Source organism: Saccoglossus kowalevskii, chromosome 6, assembly GCF_978046115.1.
Source record: "Saccoglossus kowalevskii chromosome 6, keSacKowa6.1, whole genome shotgun sequence".
NCBI classification, from domain to species: domain Eukaryota; kingdom Metazoa; phylum Hemichordata; class Enteropneusta; family Harrimaniidae; genus Saccoglossus; species Saccoglossus kowalevskii.
Window position 1 is genome coordinate 20,570,423 of NC_140646.1, and position 11,172 is coordinate 20,581,594.

Consider the following 11,172-nt stretch of genomic DNA (forward strand, 5'->3'; position numbering starts at 1 on the left):
GAGGGGAGTCGATCTAATTATAAAGTCAAATATGAAACAGGAGTTGATCTGACAGTCAGCATTGTGTTAATAAATAAATAAACATCATCATTTATTACACTTTACAGAACAAATGAATTTGTGAACCTGCATACAGTTCACATGCATTCCTGTCATTTTTCTTTAAAATGAAAGTTCGCGATGTCAACAACAGTTGTAAACTCAAATCAAATTGCCTGCAACTGTAACACTCAGTACCAATTAGGGTAACCAGGATACAATTCTCTCTAAAAGTTTGACTTGATACTTCTGTTTCTTAACAGTGATCTCTTCTATCTAGACTTCGCTTGCTTCCTTATTAAGTTCAGGTTTATAGGCTATTCATCAGGTAAATATTTTTGGTGAAGTTCCTTATTTGCCATAAGGTCCTCATTGGAGATATGTATTATCTCTGCTGTCTAGCTGCACTATCTGTAACAAACTAGATTACCAATATGTTTCTAATATCTCAACCACGACTACTTGCCTGTTATCATCTGAATAACCAGTTTTAGCACTTTGACTTGTTGTAGTTGGCCTTGTACACACCACCAGTCACTTATAAAGCTTCTGCAAATAGTCTTCATATCCGTCATCGCCCATTCTCCCCAAGTACACATCAACTGATACCCTTTGGTGATGCACATACATTAGGAACTTTCCACTTTTAGTACATTAACCATGGGATTTTTTCTCATTAAGACGTTTTACCTTCAGAATGAATAACAAGCACATTCATTAAAGTTACGCTGAATCACTGTAAATTCCATTTGAGATTTTAAGACGTTGTACATTTTTTCGTCACTTCACTTAATTCTTTAATAACCTTTTACTGAACAAAGCCAGCAGAAGAAAAAAAAACATAGAAGAAAGTAATTCATGATTACTGCAGTCATCATTTCTATATGATCTTTAGTGAGTATTGCATATTAAGTGAAGTGGTCTGCAATCACCAGTATGAGCTTACAACGTCCCTTTGATGGTTCCAGCTTCCTAAACTTCATACAAACAAACATAATTCCAGTGGCTGTTAAGTTGTTATATTACACAGCAGAACCCTGTTTCTTTCATTAAGTGTCAATGAATCAAATTGATCTAATCAAGCCAGTTCCTTATCATCAGGCAGTGTTTTGTTTTGGCACATCCTTATAGAAACTTACTTGGACCTATTCCATCAAATTATATCAAATTATTTATTATTATTTATCGTCCAATAAACAGGAAGTCAAATATGTGACATCTGGGGCACATAGCACAACTTATCTTTGGGCATTTGTACTTGTAGTAAATGCGTTTAACTTTGGTCTACAACTCCTAGGTCTCATTATGGTCTGTTATCAATTTATACTATTATAATAAATGAATACACAAACACATTGTGTACAACACGCAATTCTTTTCTTATAATTGCACTCCAGACACTTCGTAAAACCACTATACACATGTGTATTAGTGGTTTTGATTTTTCGTCAAACGAATACTGTTGTGTGCCATGCAAACGCAACATTTACCATACATCATATTCTGATTCTAATATTCATACTGGTCTACAGTAGGGTATAACAATATTAAAAATGTTTTCGTCCAAGTTGCATCTTTAAGACACTTGCTATTATAATGGATCATATGGGCAACAAAAACAGATAAACGTACATCTGCGGCAATGATAGAAATATCCACGAAAATATTTCAATTCATAGTATTTTTGGTTAAAAAAATGAAACTGAATAAACACTGATGAAAACATACGATGGAAATAGAGTAAACATAGATGCCAATGGCAACCGAATAAATAAAACTTACACAGTTGAGTCAAATTACATGTGATTTACTTTACGCTAATATTATGCTATGGGCAGAGTTGAAACATCTGCTCTGTTGATTTTACATTATCAATTTATTGGTGTACAGTTACATCCAGCAGTATACTAAATATCACAATATTCGATATACATTGTATGTCTAATCACAGGTCCTAATATAAACTATAAGGGACTGTGGACTGTATTATACATTACCCCACTATTTGCGCTTTCCATTTGTGATTTTCCATTTCGAGATAGGTATTACACACTGGACTGTACACAATAAGATAGAAGTACAAAGAATATACTAGAGAGAAACTCTGTTTGCAGAAAACAAATAATGTCACTTTTGTTTCTGTGGAAACGTATTGCTTATTAACAACAGTAGAATTGGATGAAGGATGGAAGGAGCTATTTGACAGTCAGGGAAGGGAGGGGTCCTCCTGACAGTCAAGAATGGGAGGGCAGTCTGTCTGACTGTAAGGATTGGGGGCAATCCATATAACTGTATAGTTGGGAGAAGAGTCGATATGGCAGTCAAGCATTAGAGGGCAGTCATCTGACAGTCAACATTGTGTTAAAGGGCGATAGTCATCGCGTTAAGCATGCTCGAGATATATGGGTCTCATATAAACAAAGATGACAACTTTTATTATTGCGCAGATCAATATGGAAAGCCGTAACTGTCTTAGATGCACTATAACTATTGTATTCTGACCACTTGCCTTTATATTCTGATAAAACTTTATTATATTCTGATCAAATGTCATTATATTCTGATCAAATGTTATTATATTCTGATCAAACGTTATTATATTCTGATCAAACATTATATTCTGATCAAACATTATTATATTCTGATCAAATGCTATTATATTCTGATCAAATGTTATTATATTCTGATCAAATGTTATTATATTCTGATCAAACGTCATTATATTCTGATCAAACGTCATTATATTCTGAACAAATGTTATTATATTCTGATCAATCGTTATTATATTCTAATAAAACGTTATTATATTCTAATCAAATGGTATTATATTCTGATCTAATGTTATTATATTCTAATAAAACTTTATTATATTCTGATCAAATGTTATTATATGCTGATCAAATGTTATTATATTCTAATCAAACGTTATTATATTCTAATCAAACGTTATTATATTCTGATCAAACGTTATTATATTCTGATCAAACGTTGTTATATTCTAATAAAACTTTATTATATTCTGATCAAATGTTATTATATGCTGATCAAATGTTATTATATTCTAATCAAACGTTATTATATTCTAATCAAACGTTATTATATTCTGATCAAACGTTATTATATTCTAATCAAATGGTATTATATTCTGATCAAACGTTATTATATTCTAATAAAACTTTATTATATTCTGATCAAATGTTACTATATGCTGATCAAATGTTATTATATTCTAATCAAACGTTATTATATTCTAATCAAACGTTATTATATTCTGATCAAACGTTATTATATTCTGATCAAACGTTGTTATATTCTGATCAAATGTTATTATATTCTAATAAAACTTTATTATATTCTGATCAAATGTTATTATATTCTGATCAAACGTTATTATATTCTGATCAAACATTATTATATTCTGATCAAACATTATTATATTCTGATCAAATGTTATTATATTCTGATCAAATGTTATTATATTCTGATCAAATGTTATTATATTCTGATCAAACGTCATTATATTCTGAACAAATGTTATTATATTCTGATCAATCGTTATTATATTCTAATAAAACTTTATTATATTCTGATCAAATGTTATTATATGCTGATCAAATGTTATTATATGCTGATCAAATGTAATTATATTCTGATCAAACGTTATTATATTCTGATCAAACGTTATTATATTCTGATCAAACGTTATTATATTCTAATCAAATGGTATTATATTCTGATCTAATGTTATTATATTCTAATCAAACGTTATTATATTCTGATCAAACGTTATTATATTCTGATCAAACGTTATTATATTCTGATCAAACGTTGTTATATTCTGATCAAATGTTATTATATTCTAATAAAACTTTATTATATTCTGATCAAATGTTATTATATGCTGATCAAACGTTATTATATTCTAATCAAACGTTATTATATTCTGATCAAACGTTATTATATTCTGATCAAACGTTATTATATTCTGATCAAACGCCATTATGTGCTGATCAACAAACATTATGAGCTCAGTTGTTATTATATTGTCTGGCCATTTGTTGTCGAGAGAGGGCGCGCTTGGACACATCCGTTATGCGCACGGATGCGCACGCATTTTGATTCTCGGCGGGACGAGCCTGCTGAATATATTTGAGTATGGAAGCTATTTTGAGAAAATTGGAACTTGGCAACCTGATTCAACGTTTCAGGGATGAGAGAATAGAGCCGCCAATCGTACAGTGCATGACTGAAGGAGAGTTAACAAGACTAGGGATAACCACAATGGGTGATCGAGTTCGCCTACGACAACTGTGTCAGGAACATGGTGAACATGAGCGTTATCACGATGACCCGCCTGGCTCGGGGCGGGCTTCTGCGTCAAGTCTTGCTCGAAGTATTTCTTCAGAGAGAAATGCATTGTTCATGCCCAGGCGAGCATCGCGATCAAGGGGACGAGGTCGTAGCCGAGGAAATCTAACGAGCAAGAAACGTACTTGGACTGGCCACTTCATTTGCTTAGCGGACAGGTGCAGTACAAAGGTTCCGTCAACAACAGAAAAAAGTATTCTCCACAAAGCTGGACTTGGTTTAAAAAAAATCCAAGTAGAAAGCGATTGTGACGAACGCAGTTTGATCGAGAGGTTAACCTCTGATGACGTTCTGGAGGATGTTGCATCGTCGTCTGCTTCAAATTCTGTTGTTGGGTTTCCGCAGCTTAAGAACTGTGGCGGTTTTGAATTTCTACACTGCCAAAGAAATTCCAGACAATTGTCTGTTTTAGAGTGCCCCTGTGTTAAATATTTGAAGGCAAATGTTGGGTCTCAGAGTTAGATTTACCTAAGACCAATACAGAAGAGTTTAGCAACGAGTCCACTCCCTACAATAAGCACTGGGCCTGTTATAAAAGAAAAAATGTAGCGGTTGTAACAGCGAAATTGATATTCGTCAATTGCGAGGTCATATGTGGACATGTATGCCAGCTTATGACTCTGACTTGGAGGTCAATACAGAATCTAACAATATGGAAACTAATGAAGTCACTCAGGAATCAAACGAGGTGAGAATTGTAGTAATGTTTAAGTTACCATACATCAGTAACATTGTGCATTGGTGTAATCATATAAGGTAAGAATTATATTCAATATTACATTCAATACCTATTTAGTATTTTGTATAATATTTATCGTATCAGATTTTTATGTACGTATATATTCAGGCACATACATTTTATATATTTGTCATATTTAAATTCTTAGCCAACTTCCACGGCCCAAATTTTTGCTGTTTTAAAATTCCAAATTTATGATTTGATTTCTGATTTTTTGTGTCATCTTGAGGTAGCAAATATAAACTGAAAATATTTTATGATTATTATCCTTTTGATTCTTTGACTCTTTTGCCATTTTGATACTGAAAATTCAACACTGTCAACTGTTATTTAACCTATTTCTAATTAATGCATGTACAAGTTTAATAATTAAGGCTGTTTGACTGATTTAATGTTACTTATTTCTAGTGGATATTCAGATATCAATTTGATTTGGACAATGGTAATTCATATAGTTTTTATTTAATTCAAGGTTCCTGCCAGTGAAGAACCTGGAAATAACCAAATCCCTGAACAAATGCTGGTGAGTTGTATGTTTGTAAATGTTACAAGATTGGATTATTAAAATCCATCAACCTGTCAAACAAAAGATAATACCAAAAGGTACCATGCTGAATTTATGTCTGTAGAAAAGCTATTAGATTTTGGCTAACTTGCTTCAGAGTGTGTGTAGTTGAAAATAACAAAATCAATCCACATAAGTTTCAGAAGTTGTTCTTGAATGTTGTTTGTCAAGATCAAGTTCACTAACACCAATCTGATAAGGCTGCAATGAAAAAGCAAAAGCATGCAAGAACAGGTAATTTTATTTTTTCGGCAGATAAAACAGTGGTCGCGTTTACGCAAAAACATGCGTATATTACGCATCAATATCACATTGTACGCAACAAAATAAACACAGTGCGTACTATGTACGCAAAAATACGACAATTTAATTTACTTTCACTAACCCCCTGATAGCGATCATTCGCTGATGCCGAACTAAACGGGTCATTCCAACACCGATTAACAAACACGCCGAATGTACAAATTCAGTAACACGTGTACGTGGCTAACACGCATTCCACTCTCACAAGGCTACTGAGAAATTGACAACTTTTTTTTTTCTCTGCGTCTCTGAACAATAAATTTAAGCCAATTGGAAACACCAAAAATCGCGTCATCCACCCGTCATTTTGACGCGATGGGTGATAACCGCGCGCGAATAGAGCACATGGTAGTGACAACATGGAGAAGCCTATTTTTTCATATTTTTCAAGTTCTGTCACCACGAAAAGAGCAAGATCAACATTCTCAGCAGATAATCACAAAAACAAAAATGACTCCGATGTTGCTGAATTACCGCCATTGCCCGGGCCTTCGACAGACTCTCGACATACGCACCCCGATGTCACGGATATTACAGAAAAAGGTGTTCTTTGCAGCAAGAAAGCCAAGTTTGTTCGTCAGAAAACGTATCAGTTAGCCTGGGAAGCAGAGTATAAATGGCTACGTCCGGAAAAACGGGAATGCGAAGATAAAACTGTCATGTTCTGCCGACTGTGCGAGAAACGAGGAGAAAATAATGCCTTCACAAAAGGATGCGGGGATTTACAGAAATCGGCATTGAAACGACACATGGACAGTCCCGGACACTGTAATGAATGACAAGAGTAGTCGAATACTTGGAGCTGCAGTTGAAGCTAATAAAACCCAGTCCGACACAACGCGGAAAGCTGTTTTTAGCACGGTGTATTTTTTATCCAAACGAGAATTACCGAATGATGTTTATGGAGGGCTTATCGACCTACTGCGTGTGAACGGCTGCCAGGCTTTTAATTCTAAAGATACTGCAATCCCAACACACCATTCGAATGTGACAGAAATGCAGGAAACTATTGCCGAGACAATAAGAGAGGATGTTAAAAGAAGAATTGCGGAAAGTCCCTTTATTGGAATACTTGTGGACGAAACTGTTAATGTGACAATTTATAAGAAATTAATTGTATTTTTCCGAGTGTTGAATGAGGACGGGAGAGCTGAAATTATTTTTGGTGGTAACTATACTGTTCAAAGTGGTGATGCTGAAACAATTTTTAATAAAATGCAAGAAGTAATAGACGAAAAAGGAGACAACCTGTTCAGCAAATTGGTCGGACTTGGGTCTGACGGCGCGAGTGTCATGATGGGAAGACACAGCGGTGTTGGAGTACGTTCAAAAGGGGCCTCGCCATTCTGCATTCACGTACATTGTGTTGCGCACCATATAGCCCTGGCATCGTCAAATGCTGCAAAGAAACCGCCAAAGTCAAAGAATTTAGAGACACCGCCAATTGTATATTCCATTTTTTTCAACATTCCGCTGCCCGGTATGGCAGACTACGTGAACTTACTGCCGCCATGTCCGATGAAGACTTTTCAAGTCTCAAGGAGCCATGCAGTGTACGATGGCTTTCATTGTCACGATCTGTTGCTAGTTTGGACAAAAACTGGGCGGTTTTATATCTTGAGCTTGGTGAGGAAGCAGCAAGAAATAATCCCAAAGCAGAAGGACTATTGCGAGCGATATAATCATTTTCTTTCGTTGCCACGATGAAAATGCTTCGTGACGTACTTCCAATTGTTGACAGACTAAACCTAATTTTTCAGCGGGACAATGTTAACTTGGGAACTATTCGTCCGATGGTTGAATCCACAGTTCGGGAACTTGAAAGATTCCGTGACACCGATTTTTGTGGTGATAATGAAAATGAATTCATAACAAATTTTAATCGGGAAACATCGGAGTACAAAGGAAACCGTCTCGTCTACAGTGCTGATGTAAATATAAACGCACATAATGTATTGTAATGCGTGCACAATTCATTCAGCCTTTAATAGACAATTTACACAGTCAATTTCCTGAGGAAGACCTGTCCCTGTTAGCTAGTCTGGACACAGTGCTCAATGCAAGCAAGTATCCAAGAGATGACAGATTTATAGGTGAACATGGAAATGAAGCGTTAAATGTGCTTGCTGATTTTCTTGCCGGCGATGCAGAGGATGGTTTGATCGACGCCGCTACACTTCGCCGTGACTTTCGCCAAATGAAATTGACATTACGAGGACATGGTCACCCAAACTTTGATGAGTCTTGCAGGTTATTAATCAAAGACTACAGTGAAATATACCCAGCATATGCTTCACTAGCAGCAATTTCACTTGTAATTCCAGTAACAAGCGTACCATGTGAGCGTGGGTTTTCCACGCAAAATCGAATAAAATGTGCTAGACGATCTCGTCTAAAGGAAGTGAATGTTGACAATCTCATGCTGATTTCGATGCACGGACCACCAACAGATCGTTTTGATTTTGATCGTGCAGTTGAACTTTATCATCAGAAAAAAGATCTTCGCAAATTGTGAAGGTAACGCACTTTAATACTAACTGTGGCTTGAAATACTTAGTTTGCAACATTGTATAAAAAACGTGCTGTTAATAAAAACTACTAAAACTAAACATGTGTCGTGTGTTAAGTGGGTGTACGCGTTGATGATCTGTGGAAACGCATTTGTTTGTGAGTGATGCGTTCGATATACGCAACTTGTAGAAACCTAGCGCGATCACTGATAAAAATTGAACCCACTGAACGGAATATTTCGCACGCTGCTGGGTAAGGTGCGGAAAAAAAAACAGTTTTTCAGTAATGTGGAAGAGTAGATGAAAGAAAGTTAAAAGAAAGTGCTAGTATGTTAGCTACATGCACACCTATATGAATGTACTGCAATGATGAAGACGATGAAATATTAATAAAAATAAGTAAATAAATAATAACAATGCTTGTTATAAATGACACTCCACTACATCAAACAAATATGAAGGATGTCAATGTTTATAGTTAAGGTTTGGACATAGTTATTAGTTAAATTACTAAATCATGAAAGACCAGATGAGTAGCACAAGCTTAAGTGAGCTGTTTATTGTTACCAGTCAACACAGAAGTGATAAATCAGCTTAACATGTTTACATCAAAACATACCAATACGGTTATGATATTTTAAGGTGGAATTACCCACTCTTTGCCAACATTTTTCAGTCAACCAGGCATATACTAATTATTATAACACATGCATGGCTAAATTTTATCTGCTACTAACTAAAACATTATGTAATTTCTAGTGTTTATACAGAATATATTAATTTTTGTTAACAGATTACGCCCAATGCAGATATTCATCCTGAAGTTGAATCTCATGAGACTGTTAATGGAGATGAGGTCTGTCTGTCTGTCTGTCTGTCTGTCTGTCTATGTATATCTGGAAATGTGTTCGACCAAATAAAAAAAAGTTAAGTGGTTCCTACGCGTAAAAAAGGAAAGTAGTATTATATTTCTTTTCTTTTCGTTGTTACAACTGTGTTTCATTTTTTTCTTTCACATAAGAACTGTATTTGAAGATGTGAGTGTCATGTAAAAGTTCACATACCCAGTTTTGCAAAGTTTTTAATTCCAAGAAAATCATGTTAAAAGCCACTATTTGTGGCCAAAAAAAGCTTATGTTCAGTAGTAAAAAATAGGGTATAGGGTAAAATTATAGAAACCATACAATTTTTGTGGGCCTTGTCAAGCGTAACATACAACATTTTTGGTATTACCTAAATGGATAAATACCACATATCTATAATACTTATTATGATGTATTATGGGAAATCAGAGTCGGCCGCTGGCCATATGGCCTGCTACAAGCCCAAATTGGTTGTCTACGTTCTGGTCTATTCACATACACCCCTACCGCTTATGGCTGTTGTTACAGGATGATGGCCTGCTATTAGATGCATTTGCAATACTGATGTACCATGGGTAATATTGATGTATAATGGGTAATATTAATGTGTTGTGGGTCGTACCGATGTACCATGGGTAATACTGATGTGTCATAAAATATTTCCATTGGTTTTTTCCCAAAACCTTTACCATGTATCCTTCCAGAACACCTGTATATCCGAATCTTTAACCAATTTTGCACAAAAAATAACACACATGTGCTAGTACCAATCAGCCAAGCATGTTTTTTTAAAATGCATAAAATTCAAGCACTTCAACCATTTCGAATACCATTTTAACCATTTCATGCAAATGGGGCACAGAATTGTATAATACAGCTTGTATCAAGGGACACTTAGACTGTGATGTCATGACTTGTTTGATATAATAGTTATCTACCCATGCTGATTTCAAGTGGTTTAACTGTTAATGTAGTCATGTATACCTTTAGTGTAATTAAATGTTATTTTACCATTTTTTTTAGGTGGCAGAAGATGTGTTTCACTGACAGATATATTGCAATTCATAACAGGAGCGGAAGAAGAACCTATCTTGGGGTTTGGACTACAGCCAACCATAGAGTTTATTGAAGTTACAAGTACCTTCATCCCCATGAGTAATACATGCTGCAATCGGCTAATCCTACCAAGACCAATTTTTCAGAGGCCTTTGCCACCACCTGAAGAGTTATATGATTTGTATGAAGCATAAATACTTTGGTATTGTTTAAATTGTGCCATGCATACAGCAGAAATCATTTATATTTTGTTTTAATGTTTTCTTTGATGTTAACAGTGTTTTAAAATATAAATGTTTCACCAGTTTCCTGTTCGAATTATGCCAGAAAATATTACCACATTGTCTATTAAGCATTAAGTCCTTGCTGCTGCATGTTTTAGCTTTAATTATCTTTCTCTAAATATAAATCTAGAGTCTTTGAAAAACTTTGGTGATTAACAATACAGTTTATTGTTGATATCCAAAAGGTGACTTCTGATATTGTATTTACTTAAACGAGTAGTTATTTTAATATTCTTACAAAATATTTAAAATATTTGTCTGATTTTGCTGTATTTTGGAAATATACAAGTTTGCATGTGTAGTACAAATAGATAATAATGATTTATCTTCAGCTCGTTTATCAAAGGCGTGTAACATTTTTCCATGAATTAGACAATCAATCTTAACTTGTTAGACAAAAAACAAAACAATACCCGATACTGTCATTTTAGTTCAGTAGTGATTA

The 11,172-nt window shown here is 34.7% G+C and overlaps 1 long non-coding RNA gene across 1 annotated transcript; it reads left to right on the top strand.

Annotated features, from left to right (window-relative positions):
* The first annotated feature begins 5,613 nt into the window (after positions 1 to 5,613).
* On the top strand, positions 5,614 to 10,563 carry LOC146741885 (uncharacterized). Its single transcript, XR_014929810.1, has 3 exons — positions 5,614 to 5,669; positions 9,318 to 9,380; positions 10,411 to 10,563. It is a non-coding gene; the product is annotated as an uncharacterized LOC146741885 (long non-coding RNA).
* Positions 10,564 to 11,172: the final 609 nt, after the last annotated feature.